The sequence below is a fragment of the Elephas maximus genome, chromosome 2 (genome assembly GCF_024166365.1).
Source record: "Elephas maximus indicus isolate mEleMax1 chromosome 2, mEleMax1 primary haplotype, whole genome shotgun sequence".
Taxonomy (NCBI): domain Eukaryota; kingdom Metazoa; phylum Chordata; class Mammalia; order Proboscidea; family Elephantidae; genus Elephas; species Elephas maximus.
This window is the reverse complement of record NC_064820.1, coordinates 60,403,454-60,427,439: the sequence shown is the minus strand read 5'-3', so window position 1 is coordinate 60,427,439 and position 23,986 is coordinate 60,403,454. Positions and strand designations below refer to the sequence as shown.

General features: G+C 42.9%; 2 long non-coding RNA genes across 5 annotated transcripts in view; one reads left to right on the top strand and one right to left on the bottom strand.

Moving 5' to 3' along the window:
- LOC126064744 (uncharacterized) overlaps positions 1-23,986 on the top strand; it is a 269,535-nt gene that overhangs the window by 198,213 nt on the left and 47,336 nt on the right. For all 4 annotated transcript variants that reach the window (XR_007514627.1, XR_007514620.1, XR_007514626.1 and 1 more), the window contains one exon: positions 22,357-22,500. This is a non-coding gene — a long non-coding RNA (uncharacterized LOC126064744). The remainder of the gene's footprint in view (positions 1-22,356; positions 22,501-23,986) is intronic.
- Positions 975-11,489, bottom strand: LOC126064757 (uncharacterized). The gene is made up of 3 exons (XR_007514629.1): positions 11,401-11,489; positions 2,168-2,248; positions 975-1,036 (listed from the first exon to the last, which is right to left on the bottom strand). It is a non-coding gene; the product is annotated as an uncharacterized LOC126064757 (long non-coding RNA).

The following is a 23,986-nucleotide window of genomic DNA, read 5'->3' as shown; positions in this document are numbered from 1 at the left end:
TCTGGAGGCCTAGAACAATGCCATTTTTTTTTTTCCATTTATTGAGCATCTATTGTGCTCTTGTCACTAAAATCAAAAACAAACCCGTTGCCATTGAGTGGTTTCTGACTCATGGAGACCCCACTCATGTCAGAGGAGAACTGTGCTCCTGATTTTTCAGGAGCAGGTCATCAGGCCTTTCTTCCGAGGTTCCTCTGGTAGACTTGAACCTCCAGGCTTTGGGTTAGCAGCTGAGCACTCACTAGGGCCACACGAATGTGTTTAATGCTTCCCTGACTTTGAAGGAAAGCAGGTCTGCATTTCTCGTGTGCTGATTTTTTTGAGATGATGGGGTTGAGATGATGGAGGTTGCTGGGTAGAATTATTGTTTAAGTAGCAGATGGCATTGTTTTGAGGGATCTAATTGCTCTTTCACTATAATCCTTAAGTATAATAAAGCTCACATTTGCATAATGCTTTGCAATTTATGAGGTGACTTTGCATATTTAATTTAATTTGGTCTTCACAACAACCCTGTGAGGTAGGTCACCAGAGTATCATTATCCTCAATTTATAGATGAAGAAACTGAGGCATGTAGGAGTTAGTGACTTACCCAAGGTCAACAGCTAGCAAACGGCAGAGCCAAATCTTAAACTCAGATCTTATGACTCTTCTCACTTCAGAAGTCTTCTTATCACTTGCCTCCTACAGAAAAGAGTGAGGAGTCATACAATGTGAACTCATTTGAGCACAGAGACCTTCTCTTGGTAACCTCAGGCTCTTTCCTCTCCTCACAGACTCTTGCACAAAATGTCTGGTACACATCAGGCAATAAAATGGACTTACTGTCTGAAATCAAAGCCCCTCAGTGAGAGAGGGCAGAAGGATGGCTACCTTCCCATCTTCATAATACCAGACTTTAAGAATTCTATCGATAGCCCATTCTACTGAGTTCTCACCTCACTGCCCTGCATAGAATTGCACATACATACTTGTTTATATGGAGCATTTCATTTCCCAGCAGTCTAGGGCACTCCTGGGTAGATGGAAGTCCTCCTGAAAGACGAACATTATTAAATTTGTGGAACTCTTCAATCACAATATACCCTACCTTATCTTTAGTCCTATGATAACTTCGAGGTGTCCCTTACAGAATTTGGACTTTGTGGCTGTTCCAAAGACCAGCCAAACAAATAATTTCATTAATCTCCCTCTGAATGTCATAAAGAGGGGATCATTAGCACTGTCTTTTCACAGCTATGACTACAGAGATAAGCCAGGCACTTGCCTCAAAGCTAAGGGCTCTGGGAAATGCTCATCTTGTTCCACCTTCTGGAATCACCCTCAGCAGGGGAGAATTTATTTTAGGCTAAAATAAGCACTTATTCCAGTCTGAAACCACCATTGTTCAACTTCAAGAAATCTGTAATAACCTCAGTCAGGTGACACTTGATGGTTTTCTCTTTTGTATAAAATGAATTTTAATTTTTCTCGAAGGTCAACAGGCATGACACTCAAATACTTCAGAGGGTGCCCATTGACCTGAGCTATCCAACTTACATTCAGCAAGTACAAAATCTATTTCAGATGAGTCTCTGTTCCCATTCTGCCCTGTCAGCAGGGAAGAAAGGGGACAATTATTTGGTAATAATTACTCTGACGGCAGTAATCTCTGGCAGCTGCTAGAGAAGAGACATAATTGCCTCCTACCACCCCCTAACCTTTTAGAATAGAGCTCTGAAAGCTTGATAAGAGGGGCTGAAGATGTGTGAACAGCCTCGAAATAACCTTCTGTCCACTTCCATCACCCGGGCTTTAATTAAACACAATTCATACCTCTTCAGAAACTTGAGATGATATGTGTTAAAGAGCTTTATAAAGGGGATGGGCCATACAAACGTTATACATTGTTACACATTGTTGGGTTCCTCTTATCCAAGACCAGAGCCTTTCAAGGCTGCTGCTGTAGGAGCCTATTTTTCCTTCCTGGGGGAAGGGAGTGGAATTCGAGAAAAATTGGATTTTCTTCAGGAAATTTTGGGAAAGAGTTTTGAAGTGGAAGATATGTGAGTAAATATGGAAGATAAAATAAACATAAGTAGCATTGATTCAGGGACATTGGCGATTTAGTGATAGAGTTCTTATCTTCTGTGCAGGAGCCCTGGGTTCGATTCTTGGCCAACGTACCTCATGCATAGCAATCATCCATCCGTCAGTGAAGCTTTAGTGTTGCTAGGATGCTGAACAGGTTTCAGTGGAGCTTCCAGACTAAAACACAGTAGGAAAAAAGGCCTGGTGACCTGCTTCTGAAAATCAGCCAATGAAAACCCTATGGTTCACAGAGCTCCAATCGCCAACTGATCATAGGGATGGCACAGTACTGGGCATTGTTTTATTCCATTGTGCATGGAGTTGCCATAAGTTAGGGACTGACCCGATGGCAGCCAAGAACAGCAAAAACAACAACAATGATTGATTGACAATCTGCTACCTAAAGTCCTGCTCTCCATTTAAATGGACTCTTCAAAAAGTAAGAAACCACCTCAGACCTTTCCAAAAGTGAATTTTCAGTCCCTTTTTCAGCATTCGGTGGCACTTGGGTCTTTTCCTCACCAGAGGATTTGGAAGTAGAAGGACACTAATCCTGTTGAATTTTGTGACTTTTCTGCTCTTTTCTGAGGGGCAGGGTAGAATGAGGGTAAAGAGGGCTAGATGGCAGCAGGGCAGCAGGCTGTTGGTGACACAGACTCAGCTGGTTTGCTTTTACCTTATAAATAAACACTCTTGTTTTTATGTCCTGTACACAGATTTGGGTGCACTTAAAAAAAATTTGGTAAAACTGTTTAGCATGGAAGTTCTGCTCCATTTGAACTATTCCATCAAACACTTTATAATCATGAATTGTCAGAAACATGCAGAAATCCACAGGATCTTAAGGACACATTTGAATATATTCACTAAAAGCCAGGGATGAGCTTTGCTGTTAACCTCTCTCTATTTTCCCCATCCGTACCTCTTTTTTTTTTTTATACCTCTAGCCTGAGCCTCCACAAATGACACTGATGACAATTCCTTAAGTTGTAAAATACCCCCTTCCGCTTCTCTGCCCTTCCTTCATTCCAGCCCTTTATTTCACTGATGTTGTGCAATCTGTTATCATTGCAATTTCCAGTACACCCACCCATGACATGGCGGCTAGTTGAAGGTTAATGAGTGCTGCCATGAAGAACAAAAACAAGACAAACTTGGCACCTCACAGACCTTGTGAGCCCTGAAACACCATCAGAGGCTTCTTGTTGGAGCCATGTGGATCTGTGGGTATACTGGCAAGTGATTTTATTGTTCCTGCCTCAGGAGTTCACCGTTGAGTTTAAAGAATTTTAATTTATCTGAGTAGGAGCTTGTCAGGGACTCCCTGAGTAGAGGTGCTGCTCTTCTGCCTGGTGAGTAATGCCACAAACAAGCATTATCCCTTTATCGTTGTCTCGTGGATGTGACAGTAGGAATCTGCCTTCCCCTGATTACCCGCAGAGGGTAACCTCGTGCAATAACTCCTTTGGTTTCCAGTGTTCTAAAACAGCCCTTCTCAAACTGTAACGCACACATGGATCCCCTGCAGATCTTGTTAAAGTACAGGTTCTGATTCAGTAGACCTGGGCTGGGGCCTGGGGCTGTGCATTGCTACCAGGTTCCCCATGATGCCAACGTTTCTGGTCCATGCTCCATACTTTGAATAGTTCTATGAGATGCAGCCATGTGTGGTGCCCCCGTAATATAGCCTGGGACCCATATTAAATCCTTCAGTGGCCCATCCTCAGCCTTGGATATAAAAATTGGGCTTCTTTCCAGTACTTCAGGAAACAGAGGACTATTGCTGATTTTGAAAATCATTTTGCTGACTATTAAAAAACAAAACAATGTTTTGTACAGCATATTTTGCTTGTAAACATATTTAAATATTTTACTCGTCGTTCATTGACGCCTGTCATCTTCACCTCGTTAGTATGGCTAATATGCGTGCTCTCAGGTCACAGGACATGTTACCATGTCTGAAAAAGACTCACATCCTGAATGATTAATAATAATGTTCATTGTAACTGACAATGAGCCTACAAGTGGATCTGAAACAATCAATCAGTGGCCCGTGGTCCAATCAGTGGCCTCAGTCCACAGGTCGGTTGGAGTCAGCTTATCCAGTGTGTGAAGAGCGCCCTGTTTATACTTCTGTCTCTTCCCTCCAAGGAATGAATGACTTACAGATAATTTCTTTTTTTTCTCCAAAATTCCAAGTCTCTATCCACATATGAGAATTTGTTAGCAGAATCAGCTTGGACCAGCTCCAAGCTTAAATAGAAGAAAGAGGGTTTATTTATTTACTGTATTCCCATGCTTAAGAAAGAAAATCTGCTGAATTTTCCTTTTTTTCTCCCATCTTTCTCAGAAGCAGAGGGTATAGGCCCCAGTTGGTAGATCTGTAGGAAGGACTCGCTCAGTCATTTCTTCCCACTTCCTCCCACCCTCCCTTCCTTTGCCTCCTTCCCCAAGCCTGTCATAGGTTAGGAAAGCACAGGGTGGCTGTGAGGATTTACAGCCTCTGGAGCTTATGGTCTGTGGTAACTGGGAGGGTAAAGGCAAAACCACTGCAGTGGTTGGGGAGTGAGGGAGGGTTCTGAATCTCATGTCCAACTGTCTACAGGGCTCAGTGGGTGGTCACCTCAGGCTGGAGGCCTAGGGAAAGAGGAAGTACTGAGTTGACTAGATGGGGAATGGGCTTGGGGGAGATGGGGCTTGCAGAGCCTAATGTGGTTGAAGCCCCTGACAAAAGCCGGGCAATGTGCTGGTGCTCCTCCTAATGGAATCCTCACTACAAATGGGTCCTCATAGCCTCATTCTACAGGGAAGAATCCATGGCTAAGAGAGGCTAAGCAAAACGGTTGAAGCCACTGACAAAGCCAGTATTTGAATCTAGGTCTGTCTTGACTTCAAATCTCTTAAAATCCTACCCTGCAAAGCAGGGCATAATAGGAACCAGTAATATGTACTGTAACCTAGCAGAGATGAATAGAGTGGCAGGTAGGCTGAAGTCCAGATACCAAAACTGGTTTTGTTTACATTGTTTTAAAATCCACCGCATTTAGTTAACACAGCTGGTGACTGGGACTCTTTTTCACTCTGTGCAGAATTGGATTTCTAAATACTACCTGCTCAGCTATTAGTTACAGTAGTACCTCTCAGGTGTGCAAGAAGCCAGCGGTGGTTTTAAGGGCACTTTCCTTGGTTCCGGGGGCCAGTGGCTTCCCATGGGATGTTTTAGAAAAGATCGTAGAAATCAGCTCAGCTTCTTTGTGCCCAAACCACAAAATGCTGAAGTTTCCTTAAAGTTCCAGAATTCCAAAGGGTTCTGTAAAAGGGTGCTGAGCCCTATACAACCCTACAGGGAAGAACCAAATCTCTTCAGGGTATAGATACATTTATTGACTTAAGGAATTTGAGCGTGAGTTGAACTCCTCAGAATGTTCATTCTACGGACTTGGAGTTTGTTAGGTGTAGGAGTTCACCCCTGCCAGTAAGAGCCACATTATGCTGTGCATAGGAATCACCTGAGGATCTTGCTAAAATGCGGAGTCTGGTTTTGTGGGTCTGGGGAGGGGCCCGAGAGTCTGCATTTCTAATAAGCTCCCAGGTGATGCTGATGCTGCTGGTCCAAGGACCACACTCTGAGTGGCAAGGATCTCTCCATCTTCTTTGTTCCCCTTCTCCAATCCTAGTCAAGATCTCTTACTTTGGAATGATTTCTTTAGAGGAGGCAGGGCATATAAGAAGAAAGGAACATGAGGAATCTTCTCAACAGAAGAATCGCAAGTAATCTCTACAGCAGCATACTTTGGATGTGAAAAGGCCTTACAAGAGCAACAAAAATGTGGGGGTGGTTTGCAGTCAAGTAAGCTCGGAACAAGCCAGGTTAAAAAGTTGAACATGCTTCTTTATTTCATGACTTCTCAGAGTCTTTAACAGGCTGATGTTCATTGTGACTCTCATAATGGAACTTTTCTCAAATTCATTTAACCAAAGAATACTTTTTTTGAGGGCCATCTTAAGGGCATAATGTTCACAGACACTGGGTGTTGTAGACATCGACACAGATGGCCTTATGGGAGAAGGAACCCTTCTTTAAAAGTATTATATAAACATGAAATTGCTCCCATTTTGCATAGGATAAAAGTAATCTTAAAATAAATAGAACTTTAGAAATAAAAAACAGTTGCGCTGTGGGACAGATTGACTGTGGGTTACATGCACGTGGAAAACCTGGGCATAGGACTTTGGAAAGAGAGAAATGATATAAGTGAATGAGAACGGAATTAAGTAAATGGAAATATTTGAGATCAACAGGGATATAGAGCAGGAAGGAGTCACTTGAAAATGGGGAGCAGTTAGAGGATTAGCTGATGAGCCTAACGATGGTAGGGTGTGGAGAAACTCAGTAAAGGAGCTGGGCAAATTTTAGGGGATAATGAACAATTGTCATTCCTTTTAGATGCCAGCATCTGACCCTGTTGCTATTTTGGGGGAACTCTCCACCTGATGAAGCAGGGCCTCCCCGATAGGGAAGCTGAACATGGCAGACACATGTTTTCCCAGTGTTCTTTGCAGTTAAGTTATGGGCACGTGACCTGAGCTCCACCAATCAGAAGTACCTTTCCTAGAACTTGAATCAGAGAAGAAAGAGGCACTGTGTGGGCACCATTCTAATGAGGGTGGAAAACGCTGACGCTGTATTTAGTTTCTAGAGGCAACAGGGTCTGTGGTTCCATTGCCAGCATCCAGGGTGCAGTGCTGATTATGTCCATAGTACCAGTTGGCATTGTCTGTGCCCAGTAATGATGACACCAGCATCTTCACAGAACCAGCTCAATGACCTGATTTGAGGCACTGTTCTTGGGAGTAGAACCCCTGAGCCTGGTTCTGAGCCATCCTAGAAGCTCAGAGCTACATATTTGGTTTTAATAACTTCATTTTCTGCTTGCCCAAGAGTTGTCTTCTGTTGCTGCAGCTTAGAATCCTGACACACACACAGGATAAATGGAACCTCTCGACTCAGCTTCAGGTGGCTGCAGAGAGGAATTACACTCTTGAATTCTAGGGTGAGCTTTGGTAATTATGAAGGACCCATAAACAGGTAACATGAACTAGAGTTAATGGGGTAGGGCAAGTTGTCCTTTTCCCAGTCACTTTCACAGAAACCAGTTGGTGTCATAAATTACCATAAATTACTTGTTTCTTACCCTGGAAGTGTCCCATGCGAGATATGGACACTAATCCCCACAAAATGGGCTGTACTATAGCCCCAGTGCTTCTCATGAGATCGAATTTGTTAATAAGGGCAGTGGCCAGGCCCATGTGTGTTTGGGGACAAATTCTGGGGTCATCAGTAATGATTACACCTTGGGAAACTGGCCACTATCTTTGGAGTAAAGTCGCTTCCTTAGCAATTCTAACTAGTAGCCCTCTAGGGAACTCTCCCCCAGACAGATATTCTGCTCCATGCCTGGACCCGGGGTTCCCACCCTCTCCCTGGAGTTCCCACCCTCTCCCTGGAGTTCCCACCCTCTCCCTGGAGTTCCCACCCTCTCCCCAGGGTACTGAGATTAGAAACCGGGGCAGCTGATCACAGCTTTTGAGAACACTTTTAGCTCAGTAAGAAGGGTGGGTAAGTTCTTGGCTTCAGACTAGATTCTTTTAGGTGGGAGGGAGAAAAGAGAAAACCAAGATACAAGGTCTGGCTTCCATTGGTCAGGGTTAGCTTGGGCTTGTAGTGTTAAGGGGGTTTTAGCAGCCTGCTGTTGTCTCGGTTGCTCTGGCAACCAGCGGAGAAATACACTACACCCAGTGCAGGTGCAAATGAGTTGAAGGCCATTTCCTCCAAACAGCTCTGGCTGGCCTGAGACAGCGGCTTCAGGGCTCCTCCCAGGATGGCCAGCTGAGAGTTATGGTGTTTGGAGACCGAAATGTGGAAACTGAATTCAGGTGGCTTTGATGAGAGCAGGTGTGGGCAACACCAGGCTGGCATCCTTCCTGTTTGCACAGGAAAGCTGGGGCTAGGGCTCGGAAGGGTCATAGGGGTCCCTTGCCTCTCACTGCCCAGCTTTCCTGCTGTGGCAGCTGCAGCCACAGCAGTTCTGTCCTGGAACCCATTGAGGAGTCTCAGGGCTGGAGCGGGCCTGGGAGTAGCAGCTCCACCCTGGTTGAGAAGCAGCACATGCAGAAAGGGTGTCAGGGCTCTCTTGCTCTCACGCCCACCCTTGCTGAGCTGGTGGACCTCCGCTGAGCCTCTCTGCTACGCTCACACCCAGGGTGGGGCTCAGGGGAATGGGTGCTGGCTGAGGTCGCACCGACATGAGTTCGGAACTCTGTCCCCTGAGTGATGGAGCCTCTCTGGGATACTGATTTCCTCATCTGTAATGTGGAAATAGTGGTACCTGCTTCAAAGACCTGTGAGGAAAAAGTTCCTGTGAAAGTACCTAAAGCAGCACCTGGCACATAGTTGTTGCTGTGTGCCGTCGAGCTGATTCCGACTCATGGCAACCCTGTATGACGGAGTTGAACTGCTTCATAGTGTTTCCTACACTGTAATCCTCACGGGAGCAAATTACCAGGTCTTTTCTCCTGCAGAGCTGCTGGTAGATTTGAACTGCTGACCTTTTGGTTAGCAGCCGAGCACTTAACATTCCACCACCAGGACTCCTTTGGCATATAGTAAGTACTCAATAAATGGTAGCATTTGCCCCTTTCCTAAGGGCCAGAATTGAAGAGGAATTTGTTTCTGATGCCTTTACACCTCTCTGAACTGACCGCTGGGTCCTCTTTTACCAGAAGTTTTAGGACTAAAAGTATCTAACGAACCTGATCCATTAGCAAATCCTATAGCTCTCTCTTCTCAATATATCCAGAAATTCTCCTCTTCTGCCCCCTATCCTGCCACTACGTCATCCCAGCACCATCACCTCTTGCCTGGATTACTGCAGGCACTTCCAAACTGGGCTCCCTGCTTCTGTCCCTACTCCAATCTACCTCTTCGCACTTAGCAGCCTAAGTGATCTTGTAGACCCTTAGTCAGATGGTGTTTCTCCTCCATTCAGAACTCTCCAGAGTCTGCCTGTCTCATTCTGGGTCTAGCCCACCAGGACTCTTGCTCTCTGACCTCTCTCCTCCTCCTCTCTTTTCCTCATTCTACTCCAAGTCACACTGGAACAGCACACTCACTGTTGCCTGAACACATCAAGCATGCTTCCACCACAGGGCATTTGCACTTGCTTTACCCTTTGCCTCAGGTATCTACATGGCTCATTCCTTGCTTCCTTCAACTCTCTGCTCACAGCTGTCACCTTCTCTGCAAGGGCTTCCCTGACTGCCTATTAAAACATCCCCAACTTCTCTCGCTTTCTATCCGCTCTACTTACTTTTTTTCATATCATTTTTCATAACCTGAAATATACATTTATTTTATTTTATTTTATTTTTTATTTCACCCTGTTAGAATGTCATACCCAGGAGGCAGAAAATTGGTTTCTTTCCTGCTGAATCTCCAGTGCCTAAAACAGTTCTTGGCATATTCAAACTCATTGCTGTCAAGTTGATTCCGACTCATAGCAACCCTATCGAACTGCCCATAGGGTTTCCAAGGCTACATCTTTCTCCCATGGAGCCACTGGTGGGTTCGAACCAATGACCTTTCAGTTAGCAACTGAGTGCTTAACCACTAGGGCTCCTTCTTGGCATATACCAAAAACCAAAGCTGTTGCCGTTGAGTTGATTCTGACTTGTAGAGACCCTATAGGACAGTGTAGAACTATCCCACAGGGTTTCCAAGGAGCGCCTGGTAGATTTGTAATACTGACCTTTTGGTTAGCACCCTGAGTTCTTAAGCATTGTACCACCAGGGCTGCATATAAACCTGTTGCCGTTGAGTCAATTCCAACTCACAGCAACGCTATAGGACAGAGTAGAACTGCCCCATAGAGCTTCCAAGGAGGCCTTGTGGATTTGAACTGCCAACCTTTTGTTAGCAGCTGTAGCACTTAACCACTACGCCACCAGGGTTTCCAGGGCTCCATATGACAAGCACTAAATAGATATATGATGAATGAATGAATTGAATTGAATGTGCAAAGAATACATACATATATATTTAAATAATTTGAATTCTGTGGAAGTTTTAATACATTTTAGTTATATACATATCTATATTTCTCCTGGTATATATTCTTTGGAGAAGATTTTTTTTTTTTTTTTTTGCCATTACCACCATGGGAGCATCTTCTGCCAAAATGACCCCACTGTATTTGGGGTGCCTGCCCCTGCCCTACCCTCACATGTGATGAGAACACTCTAAGTAAGACAAGGCCTGGGTTCAGGGATTGGGATGGGACCCACGCAGACACTTTATGGGGGACTTGTAGCTTAGCTACGGCTGCTAACCAAAAGGTCAGCAGTTCGAAAACACCTGGTGCTCCTTGGAAACTCTATCAGGCAGTTCTACTCTGTCCTGTGGGGTTGCTATGAGTCAGAATTGACTCCACAGCAAAGGGTTTGGTTTTTTTGGTAGTTTAGGTACATTCGCACTTGTTGAGACTGCATATCTGCATTTGATGCAAGGACTATTTTGCATTTGTTGACAAGGGGTAACTGAGGTGGGGTTGTGGGAGGAAGGGGTAGGGTCAGAAAGCTATTGGAACAGGCAGGAAGATGGAAAGGGAAGTAATTGAAATAATTTCCTCCAACCAGCCCCCCATGGGTATGAAAATTAGTATCTGTCCACCAGGGCTCCATCTGTCCTTAGGGAGGCAAATTAGAGGCGCCGACTGGGGAAGGGAAAGGCCTCCAACTAGGAAACAGTCACAAGGTTTGGCGGCTCCAGGTTAGATGCCAGTTGCCTCTGACGGCACTCTGGGTTCTTTTGCCACTCTCCCATAATTTCCTTTAAAACATGGTGTAATCATAAGGATAAAAGTCACTTCAAATAATGTGAGAAAATAGAGGAAAGAAGAAAATTGAAAACTCTGCCAACGGGAAGCAAGCTGCAGATTTTAATCCTTTCCAACTAAATAGACCCGGGGTTGCATCTGGAATTGTGTGTGCTTAACAAACCTAATGGGAAGCCCCTCTGAAAAACATCTGACAGGAATCGGCCTCTCCATGAAATGTGAAAAGAGGCTCCCACCCAATTATTAAGAGGCTGCCTAAGAGGAAAGAAAAAGTTTGTGCAGCTAACACAACACAGCGCTTGCCAAAATCATCCTGCCCTAATTCTCTTGTCAGCAGAGCCACTTTAGGAAGGGCAAGTAACTCGTGATTTGCTTGCCTGATTATGCCCATCAGTCCCCGCCGCCACCACCCCAGAACCCCCAGCCCGAGCTCACCCTTCTCTCTGTATTTTCCCTTGTGGGGTATTCTTCGGGGCTTGAAGCCTCAGAAAGTCCGTTAAGAGCACAATGATCTAGACTCAGGATGTGAATGACCACAAATGTCATATTGCTTATCTCTCTCTGTGCAACACTCAGCAGCTGCTGGCGTTTAACGAGGAGGCGGCACAGGGCTCTGAGAATCGCCCTGTGTGTGCTTTGTTCGTGCATTTTGCAGCTGATTTAAGAGCAAGAAAGAAACAAAACCGATCTGATGTCTTTACTCCAGAGATCATTCCACATCCTTCCTAGGACAGGAAGAGCAGGTGACTGGGACACCGGACATTTGGCAAGCTGGTGGCTTTCCTGCATTGGCAGGCTTGCCAGGGTTTTCAACGACCTTTACAGAAAACAATGACCTTTGCATAGTTCTCCAAGCCCTAGCAGCTCGGCAGCTGAGATCCAAAGTGTCCCCTTTTGCCTTCCACAACAGAGTTGAACAACTGGAAAGAAAAGATGGATTTTTTTTTTCTTTTTTTTTATCCACCAAAGTTTTTGGCAAACCTTAGGAGCTCTTTTCTCCACCCTGTAATTAAGGCAGAAGTAAACAGCAAGAGAATATCCTATTGCAGTTTGCTGCAGTAATCGGTGCCCTAGTGGAGCTGCTGCTTGCACAGACCTGTGCCTTGAGACAGAAGGGCAGCCTCCCTGGGAGCACCGCAATGGTCTCTAATTCTGACACATCAAAATTACGACCTGAAGATTTGAAGCACAATGGCAAGGAAGGGTGACTCATCTTTGGCTAGGGCATAATCTGAAAAATAAATGAATTCCTCTTCCTGCACAGGTCACGCTCTCTCCACCAACTCTGAAACCCTTCTCATTCTTGGAGGCCATCTCCTGGATGGCTCTGCATCACCTTAAAGGCTGGTGGATCCTAGGAGCCCAAAGTGCTCCCTGCTTCCAGCTGAGCAAAGTGGTATTAGGAGGAAGCTAAGTATCTAGAACACCTGGGTCTGACTGGCTTGGTCTGTCTCCTGCCTCTACCATCCACCAGCTGGACAAGTCGCTTGCCTTCTCGAAGCTTCCGTTTTCTCATCTCTAAAAAGAGGAGAACAATAGTACTTACCTTGTAGGTTGGCCATGAGGCTTAAAAGAAATGATTAAAGTGCTTGGCACAGTGATGGGCCCATAAGAACCACTCAACCATTGATGGAAATTATTATTAATCAAGTGCCAAGCTGGCTCCTCGTCATAAAACTGTGAGTACTGGGGCTTCCCTCCTGGGACCCATAATGAAAAGGCAGGGGCTGGCCTCTTGATGCTGCTGACAGCTCACCCCAGTTTAGAAGACTGCCATTAGCCTATGCTCAAAGCTCACTTCCTTCCTTACCAGCTCCACCACTGCACAACTCCTTCTCCGACCCCTGCCCAGATCAGGTTACCCTCTTTAATCCTGAGCTGCAGGTTGTCACTACAGTCTTCCCTAGCTTTTCTCCTTTTTCCACCCCCTGTGTGTGTGTTGTGTACCTGAGATCACCTCATTTAGTTAGTGTTTGTGGTTTTCTTCCTCAAACCTCCTTCTAGAATCTCTCTCTTTGCGTTTGGACAAATAGCTTGTTTGCTTGGTCTACCTAGCATTGCCACTAAGCTTCTCTTCCTAAGCCGTAGCTTTCCAGCTCAGCCATCATGCTTTGGAGCTCTAGTGGCATAGTGGTCAAGAGCTTGGCTGCTAACCAAAAAGTCAGCAGTTCAAACCTACAAGCTACTCTTTGGAAACTCTAGGGGCAGTTCTACTCTGTCCTATAAAGTCACTATGAGTCGGGATGACCTGACAACACCGAATAACAACAACAACATCATGCTTTAGGGCTTGTTTCCCAGGGTCAGAGCAAGTGGCACCCATGTCATGCCCAACCTCAGCACTGCCTGGGAACATACCCCAGCCTAGAACCCTGGGTCCTCACTTGTCTAGAGTTTGGCTACTGGGACTCTTGCCTGTTTAATCTGTCATATGTGCACATGTCACATGTATTGACATATTTCTTTGACATACTTTTCTAGATGCTTCTTTTGTATGTGTATCACAACAGAGATGACAAATAGCCGGAGGGCAAGAATGTGATTCAGTCTCAGACAGTAGGGTCTCAGTAATGCTTAGTAAGTAAATCTTCTATCACAAAGCATCCTCACTGGTTGTCTATTGAACCACAATGCACCTAGCATCCAAAAATGGGGATTGGTGTGTCTGGTCCTCAGCATGCCACTGACCTGTCAAGGTGATGGAGTGTCATTCTGGGGCAGAGTTTGCTACAGACAGAAAAAGGAAATGACTACATATTTGGAGAAAACTTGCAGTTAACAAACAAGAGAAATGAATTCAACTGGGAAAAGACCATTTCTCTTGGTAAAATGGTAAGATAAGATGGGGCCCATTGTTGATAAAATAACCACACTTTGTTTTCACATGCGTGATCTATGTGATCCTTAGGATTCTGTCATATGGGCAAGAGTTACAAACCTAATTTTACAGATGCAGAAACTGAGTCTCAGGGAGATCACACACAGTAGGAAGAACTAGAGGTCAAGCTTGGGTCTTCTGTTTCCTAATTCCAGTGTTCTTTTTTACTTTGCTAAATGCTGTCCCTGAACGCAATTACTTACCGTCAGTCATTTCTGAAAAAAAAAAAGAGTTCACCAGGACTAATCTAGTTCACTCCAGCTCAGTGTTTTGCCGAACAATAGACTTAGAATTAACTAATTGAAGTCCTAATGCCTTTGCTTTATTTCATGGTGCCTTGTCTATATGCTCCCATGAGCACACGCACCCCCCCCCACACACACACACTGCAAAGACTGGAAATGGTGAGATATTCACACGTTTTTAACAGCTTTATTGAGGTGTAATTACATGCACATACGTAGACAGTACACTTCGGTGTAAACTCACGAGACCATCACCACAATCAAGATACAGAACATATCCATCGCCCCCAACAATTTCCTCGTTTGTCTTTGGAATCCCTCCCTCTCCATTCCTTGATCCCTCCTCTCTAAGCAACCACTAATCTGATCTCTGTCCCTATAGGTTAGATCGCATTTTCTGGAATTTTATATAAATGGAATCATATATTACAAACTTCTTTTGTCTAGATTCTTTCATTAACGTAATTATTTTGAGATGTATCTGTGTTGTTGCATGTATCAATAATTCAGTTTCTATTGATGAGTATTGTTCCATTATATGGAGATAGCACAATTTGTTTATCCATTTACCTGTTGACGGACATTTGGGTTGTTTTCAGGTTTTGGCTATTATCAATAAAGCTGCTATGAAATTCTGTTTAAAAGTCTTGTATGGACCTATTTTTCCTTTTCTCTTGAGTAAATACTTATGAGTAGAATGGTTATATTATGTGAGAATTGTACATGTAACTTTTTAAGAAACAGCCAAATGTTTTCCAAAGTAGTTGTACCATTTTACATTCTCATCAGCAGTGCCTATGAGTTCTAGTTGCTCCACATCCTTGTCAACACTTGGTATGACCAGTCTTTCTCATTTTAGCCGTTCAGATACGTGTGTAGTGGTAGGTGATTCAAATTACTCTGGGATGCAGTGAAGATATTTAGGTGAATATTCTGGGCAGGTATATTGCTTATTTATCACACAATACATAATCTACAAAGTTCAAATATATAAAAAAAATCAGTTGGTTACATCTGACTCAGGAGATTAGGGCATTTCAAGTAGTAGAAGCCTGATGATTCAGGGTTTTAGACCCCTTAATTCTCATCCACATGAAACAGTTACATAAAAACCCAAGATTCTGTATGATTTTGTGTCCAAATAGGGCTAAAAGTAAGGACTCTCATTCCCAGTAAAACAGATTAAGATTTGAGGTAGTACTCAGTGGATGGTTTCTTCCCCAGGAATTAGAGCCTTGGACTAGAATTTTTTATCCCTGTCTCTCTATAATTAAGTGGCCTAGTAAAAGTGACTGAATTCTAAATCACCTAGATCACTGGGTTTTTCTTAGAAGGTAGGTATCAGTTCTTTTGTGTGAACATGTATATGTGTGTGTGTGTGTGTGTGTGTGTGTGAATTCTGTAAAGAAATGGCTGGTCTTTAATGCCCTCCTTTGGAGGTAGGGAGTGTGGAGGCAAAAGTTGGTCAAGGAAAGAGGACTCCAGTCAAAGGAGTAGACCATATTACGCCATTTATCAAAAATTTGTTTTCATTTGGAAAATGGGGGCAAATATCTGAGTTGTAAAGCAAATTCCTCTAAGTACCCAGAGATTTAATGTTGTACTGGAAAGAAACTACAGAAAAACTATGCACTATTTTTTTTCCTAAATTTAAATTAAACTAAATAAGTAGTTTTTAAATTTTGGCTTCTAGATTTATTTACAAGCTTCCCTCACACCATCCTCATCTTGGTGTGAGAAGTTTTCTAGGTGAAACCCTCCTAATTATTATTATTATTATTTTTATTGTGTTTAGGTGAAAGTTTACACCTCAAGTTAATTTTTCATTCAAAAATTTATGTACATATTGTTTTGTGAGCCACGTACTATTTTAATTCATTGTTTAGCATGAGCAGTCTTGAAAGTTTAAATTGCTTTAGGAATGAGTTTTGCACTTTGACAGTTTTTTGGTGCACGCAGCATACACAAACAAAGCCAAAGTGAAAAAGCACAGAATCTTAAGAACTGTGTCTTTTGGGTTTCCCCAGACTAAACAAAACGTTCCAAGTATGGCCAGATAAAAAGATTTTCTAACCCTCCGAGTTCCCCCACACCCCACAACCTCCCTATCTGAAGACAGAATTTGTAATATCGTGGACGAGTGTTGGTTCAAGGGCCTTAAACAGTTTCTATTCATGGCATGTCCCTTGGCTTTGGGCAAAGTGAGAGAACTCAACCATATCATGGAGCAGGTTTGTTGGAATTCACAGACAGTGAGTGTTTCCTCTAGATTACAATAGATTCTTTCCATAAAAAATATTTTTCTAGGCAAGTAGTTCTATGATTTATTAGCTTCAAGGACCTACGAAGTCAAATGGAGATAAACTTTGGTTGGGAGAAAATGAATAGAAGTTTTTAGAAGATGCAGACCACAGATTGGTCTGTGGGGGAAGATTATTTGCCGTCATCCTGGGGAATGTGCTATCCCTGCTGTATGAATGCTCTGTCAACAGGCACCACACTGACCCTTCCTTTCCACCTCACAGTCTTTACCTCCTGCCAGCCAGCTCACCAGTGTTAAAGGATAATCATAAATGCTTGACTATCTGGCCACTACCACGTTTTTTACGCCTTCTTGTTAGAATTAAGCCAACTGAGTTCCCAAGATCAATTTTACTGCTTTCTCTTTAAGCAGCCCAAAGTGCTAATGGAAATACCTCAATTTTAGAAGCTCTGACTTTACCAAAGTTCCCGTTAGTTTCCTTGTGTAGGTCTAAAAATAGTGTGCTCTCTGTGTGTAAGCAGGGCTTCTCATCTCTGACCTGGGGTCTGGTTTCTAGAGCCGAACTTGAGTTCCCTTAGCAGTAGATTTTGCTGGACATGCTATTCAAACTCTTTATAACCAGTCTTCTCAGCAGTGATTCTTCTGGTTCAGAACTTGACTTGGCCATCAAAGTTCTAGGTTTGTAACATGCAGGCGAGTCAGGGAATCTTTCTGAGTATATTACCTCTTTGGTTGGTTTCATCCTGCCTCCTTTCCTTGTTCCCACTCCGTCTGTTCTACCTTCTTTTTCTCTCTTTTACTCCCTCCTCCTTCTCCGTCTACATTTGCTTCTAGATATTAATTAAGTACTTTTGGGGGGCTAAGGAAGACCCAAGACATAGCGCCTGCCATTGAGATGCTGAATGTAAAGAAGAGAAGCTTATAACAAATAATGCTAATACAATATGCATCAAAATATGGGTATTAAATGAGTAATTTTTTTTATAAGGATCACCAGAAATCTGGTTCCTATGAAGTGAAGGTTAAAGATGTCCCAAGTGTCCAACTTTTCCGAACTGCCGTACCACTCCATCATCTCTAACATCAACTATTCTTTCCCTTCCCCTCAGTACTCTCCCTCCTGTCTCTGGGTTCCATGATTCACTGCAATATCTCACAGAACTCATGAACAGTGTGAACGAAATAGCTCATGTGGTTGTGGATCCTGGCAAGTCCCAAATCTCTAGGTCAAGCGTAGGCTTCTCTTAACCCATGTGGCTTTTTCTGAACCCAAAGTTTAGACAATAGGCTGCTGGCTCACAAAGCTGCAGAAGCTGGCAAATCAGGTCAGATGATAGGCCATTGGCCCATGGGGCTGTGGAGGCCAGGGAATCCCAGAATCAGCAGGTCAGACAATAGACTCTAGCTAAAGTCCCAAGAACCGGAGGTCAATTGATCATGAACCAGAAGCGGGATCCAGATGCAGAGATAGCCCCACCAGGGCATCCACACATATACCTTAGATGCAGTTCACACCCCAGGGAGGGGCAGAACTTGAGTGAGGGTGAGATTTGAGTCACTACCTACTGCAAGGCTGTGACCCAAGGCATACCCTACACCAGTCCTACCACCTTATAGAAGTCAGGATACACAATACATAAAATGGAGGACAACCATACAATATTGGAAATCATGTCCTAGCCAAGTTGACAGATAACCCCAACCATCACAGGTTCCGTATACTTTATTTGCATAGTTCCACTGAATAATTGTGTGTGAGTGACAAAGACTATGGCTAAAAAAAAATGCTAGAAGGGCCATATTAAGTCATTCATTACACTGTAGGTACTGTTTTAGTTTACCAGAGTCCCTGGAGGAGCCCTGGTAGTGTAGGGATTAACCACTCAGCTGCTAACTGAAAGGTCAGCAGTTCAAACTCACCAGTTGTTCTTGGGAAAAAGATGTGGCAGTTTGCTTCTGTAAAGATTTATAGCCTTGGAAACCCTATGGAGCAGTTCTACTCTGACCTATAGTGATCGATATGAGTTGGATTCAACTCGATGGTAGAGGATTTGGAGTCCTTAGTGGTGTAAACAATTAGTGCACTTGGCTACTAATTGGAAGGTTGGCTATTCAAGCCTACCCAGAGATACCTCAGAAGAAAGTCCTGGGGATCTACTTCCAAAAAATCTGCCACTGAAAACCCTGTGGAGCACAGTTCTACTCTGATACACACGGAGTTGCCATGAGTCAGAGTCAACTCATGGCAACTGGTACTGGTTTATTAGTCTCTTGGGGCTGCCATAAAAAGAATCATGAACTGGGTGACTTAAAATAACGATAATTTTTTCTCTCACTGTTTTGGGGGCTAGAAGTCCAAGCTCAAGGTGCTGGCAGAGCCATGTTGTTTTTGAGACTTCTAGGGGAAGATCCTTGCTTGTGTCTTCCAGTTTCTACTGACCTCGGGCATTCCTTGGTTGTGGCAGCATAACTCAAATCTCTGACTCTCTTGTCACATGGCCATCTTCCCTCTGTGTCTGTGCATCTTGTCCTTATATTATAAGGACACCAAACATACTGGATTAGGGTCCACCCCACTCCAGCATGACCTCATGTTAGCTTAACTAATTGTATCTGCAAAGACGCTATTTCCAAACAAGGTCACGTTCATAGGTACCAGGGATTAGGACTTCAACACATCTTTTGGGGACACACAAATCAACCCATAACAGTACCATCCATACATACCCCTGTTCCTTGTCCCCTTCACTCATTCAGTCACATGTCCTGTCAGATTGTAAAAGCTCCTTAGAATACCATCTTGGCCTTTTCTTCTTCTACATTCTCTCCCTTGGAGACATCGTCCAATTCTATTATTTCAGCCTTTAGCCTTCACTTAAATGCCAGTATCTCCCAAGTTTCCCCCTTTAGCCAGACCTTTCCCTACTCTGCTCCAGGTCCATGGAGTCAGTACCAAGCTCAGAGATGGGACACAGGAGAGGAGCATCAACATAGCCAAAAGAACACAAGAAGGTGCTGCACAGGAAGCATCCTTTCAATGGATTTCTAGTGATACAGCTGAAAGGGTTCAGTTATATCACATTTGCAGGCTCTCGAGGACAGTGGTTAGTGAGTAGATTTAGGTTTAGATTCCAAGACTCTGGAAGGTATTTGTCAATGCTTTGTTCCTTACCTCTGCCCTCACAGGTAAACCGGAGCCCTCAGGGGAGCAGTGGAGCCCTCCTTGTGTAGCCTGGGTACTGGCAGGGTTAGGCTTTGGTCATGATCATGGCTATTGGATGAAAGGTTGCAGTGGCTCCTATTCTGTGGTGCAGAGATGAACACCGATGTCCCCGTTGTTCTATTTTGCTGCTTTCAAGTTGGCCAGAAAGATAGAGTCCCAGGGCTTTCTCCCTTCTGTGAGGGAGACAGCTTTTTGAGCTGGCAAAAGCACTACTTCTCAGATGGTATGCTAAGAATATCCTTTATGCCAAAGGCACTCTGTTTGGGAGTGATTACTTGAGGTTTGGCTTGTAGACAGGATGCTGTCTCTTGATGTTTTTATCAGTGTTCAGTTTCTACAAGATAAATCCCAAGCCTTAGTTAATGACCTTTCAAATGTTCTTGAGTGTAATTTTTTGAACAGCTTGGCAATCTCAGTTTCATCCTAATTATTTTTAAGGTAAGATATAAAACTCACCTTTAAAAATGATAATCTAATCTCTCTTGGTAGGATTAGAGGTGATTACATTTTCTTCTTTATACTCTTGTGTTTGCTGAATGCTCTTCAATTAATGTTATTATTTAATATGATATTAATTAAAAACGTAAATTGCATATGTTATATAAATTTATATTTATAAATTATACATACGATTGATGGATGGCTGCCATGGAGTTGACTCCAACTCATGATGACTTTACATACAACAGAATGAAACATTGCCTAGTCCTGTGCCACCTTCAAAATCACCAGCATGGCCCAGTCAATCATTGCAGGTATTGTGCCAGCCCATCTCACTTAGGGCCTCCCATTCCTTCACTAGGCCTCTACTTCATCAAACATGATGTCCTCCTCTAGCAATGAATTTTTCCTGATGACGTGTCCAAAGCAAGTGAGATGACAATGTTCTGTTGTGACCCATAGGATTCTCATTGGCTAATTTTCAGAAGTACATCATTAGGCCTTTCTGTCTAGTCTGTCTTATTCTGGAAGCTCCACCGAAACCTGTTCACCACTGGTGACCCTACTCGTATTTGAAATATCAATGGCATAGCTTCCAGCATCACGGCAACATATAAGCCATCACAGATGACAAATTAACAGACAGATGACGGCTATATTACATATAAATTTTATATATTATAAAAATATAAATTTTTAATAAATATAATATTTACTAACAGAAAAAATGCACAAATAATTAAAACAAAATAAGGGTCATCCAAAGGATGCTTGTCAACTGTAAGAGGAATAATAATAACATAATGAGACTGGGTGGGCTTCTCCTATTCTTGTTTTTTTGTGTTTTATTTTACTAAAAGTTCTTTTATCCAAAATGACTACTATCTCCTTCAAAGGATTGCTTGGGAGATTGTTCACTTATTTCTGTAATGATGCCATTGCTCACCACGCTTTTTTTTCTTTTAATCACACTTTTGAACTGTGGATATTTTTTAATTGCCTCAGTTATAGCAAATCACCCTTTTCAAGTGTGGTTTTGATTTTGTTTGGGCCAACATCTTAATTAAAGCAAGTTGTAATTGTAAAATAATGAGTTTCCTTTTATCTGTCTCTGTGTTACATGCAGCTTATGAATTAGCTTTAGGAGCAATCTCAAAAGAGGAGTTTTTGTGGAAATCAGTGCCTTCCTAGGTACCGTATTTTCACACAAATAATTCATGCCTTCTAAGTTTATTTGCCAACCTTGCTCTCCCCTCTGTGAGGTATTTTCATAAACGCTGCTATGCCAATAGTTTTACATGTTGATGTAAAAAAAATGCATAGTGTGCTTACAAAAATATCTCTTGGGGGGAGGGTACAGTTGGCAAACAAACTTAGAAGGTGGGTGTTATTTGTGTAAAATGTGGTAATTATTTTAAAGGAAGCAATACTCACTTAAAATTGATAAATGTTTAATTTAATCTCATCTTACAGACTCTAGAGTATGTTTCTATGTACCTTCTTTTAGGGTTCATACTGTAAGCTGATCAAAAGAAGTATTTTCTTGTGCTTGCTCCTAAAAACTTGAAATAGCAAAGTGCATAATTGTGAAGATGCCACAAATAAATAATATTTTAAAAGTTGTTGGTATTTCTTGGTGTAAGCTTATAAAATTTCTTTTGCATATACATACATACATACATATATATATATATATATATGGAAACCCTGGTGGTGTCGTGGTTAAGAGCTACAGCTGCTAACCAAAAGATCAGGAGTTCAAATCCACCAGGTGCTCCTTGGAAACCCTGTGGGGCAGTTCTACTCTGTCCTATAGGGTCACTATGACTTGGAATAGACTTGAAGATAACGGGTTTGTTTTATATATATACTTTTCTAATTGTGGTGAAAATATACACACCAATACAACTTCCACATTAAGCTTAAGAATCTTTAAGGTAAGAACATTATCAACATTCTCAGAAGTTGAGGATGATGAGCTGTGAAGGAGGAAGAGTAGAATGGGACTCACCCATATTTTATACCTAGCAATGCTTCTCTCCATTGGTGTTCTGGAATTCCTGAAAAATAAATCTTGGATAGTGCCTCATTTAGAGGCAATGAGTATGATCCTTGGTGCACACGAATGAAATGCTGATCGCACTTTAGCACCAGAGCCTAGAGCTAATTCTGTTTCACAGAAGAGGGAACTTGGAAAATATTTAGAAAAATTTCCCTGAAAATTATGGTACTAGATTCCTGAGCCAGCACAGACTCTGGGAACACACTAAGCACCTTCCCACCCCATGTTCCCGTACATTTGGAAAACCTGACTTGCTAACCTCCCTTCCTTCATCTACAGAGCTTGCTCTCACCTCACCCTCGCCTCGACAACCACCCTAGATGCCATCAGTTCATGGTACTCCACAGAGTCGATTCCAAGTAGATTCCTATTGGTTTCTCTCAACTTTGATGAAGGTGGTTAGGCAACCTTTTGTCTATCAAGGTGAGTCTCCCTACACAACCCCCCACCACATGCTCTCTAAAGCAATTCCATGAGCAAAACGACAAGGGGGTTAAACGGAGCTGAGGACCTCTCCCCTCCCCACTGACTCCCTGACTGAGTATGAGCTTCCTGCCTTGAATTTCTAGTTGAACCAGAAGTTTGGGTGCATGATTGCAAGTTGGCTGTCCTCCTCTGTTTTACTTAGGAGCCCAGGCTGCCAGCCCTGAGCCAGTCACAGGAAAGGGGTGCAGTAGGGATAAAATGATTGTCCTTATTTGTGGCTCCACAAATCCAGTTCAGCTCTTTGGAGAATATAGTGGTTGCTCCATAAATAGCTGTTGAGTAAGTGATTACTCAGCAATTCTCAATGGGGACAGATGGGAGGATGTTGTTGTTGTTGTTAAAAATTGTTGTTAGGTGCTGTCAAATTGTTTCCGACTCATAGCGACCCTATGCACAACAGAAAGGAACATTGCCTGGTCCTGCACCATCCTTACAATAGTTGCTATGATTGAGCTCATTGTTGCAGCCACTGTGTCCATCCATCTCATTGAGGGTCTTCCTCTTTTTCACTGACCCTCTACTTTACCAAGCATGATGTCCTTCTCCAGGGAATGATCCCTCCTGATAGCATGTCCAAAGCATGTGAGATGTAGTCTCCCCAACCTTGCTTCTAAGAAGAATTTTGGTTGTACTTTTTCTAAGATAGATTGGTTCATTCTTTTGGTAGTCCGTGATATATTCAATATTTTTCACCAACACCACAATTCAAAGGCATCAATTCTTCTTCGGTCTTCCTTATTGATTGTCCAGCTTTCACATGCATATGAGGCAATTGAAAACACCATGGCTTGGGTCAGGTTCACCTTAGTCCTCAAGGTGACATCTTTGTTTTTTGACACTTTAAAGAGATCTCTTCAACTAGGATCACTTAACAATACGGGTATAAATTTTTGTGTGAGAAATCAACTTTAGCTGTAAATTTTCACTGAAAGCAAAATAAAAAATTAAAAAGAAAGAGAACTCTTGCAGTCAATTTGTCCAGTGCAGTGTGTCTTTTGATTTTTTGATGCTGCTTCTGTGAGTGTTGATTGTGGATCCAAATAAAATGAAATCTTTGACAACCTCAATCTTTTGTTTATCATGATGTTGCTTATTGGTCCAGTTGTGAGGATTTTTGTTTTCTTTACATTGAGGTGTAACCCATACTTAAGACTGTGGTCTTTCTTTGGCCTTTATCAGGACAAGAAATGTTTCAAGTCCTGTCCACTTTTAGCAAACAAGGTTGTGTCATCTGCATAACACAAGTTGTCAATAAGACTTCCTCTAATCCTGATGCCCTGTTCTTCATATAGTCCGGTTTCTCGGGTTATTTGCTCAGCATACAGGTTGAATAGGTATGGAGAAAGGATACAACTGTGACACACACTTTTCCTAACTTCTATGCAGTATCCCCTTGTTCTGTTCGAATGACTACCTCTTGATC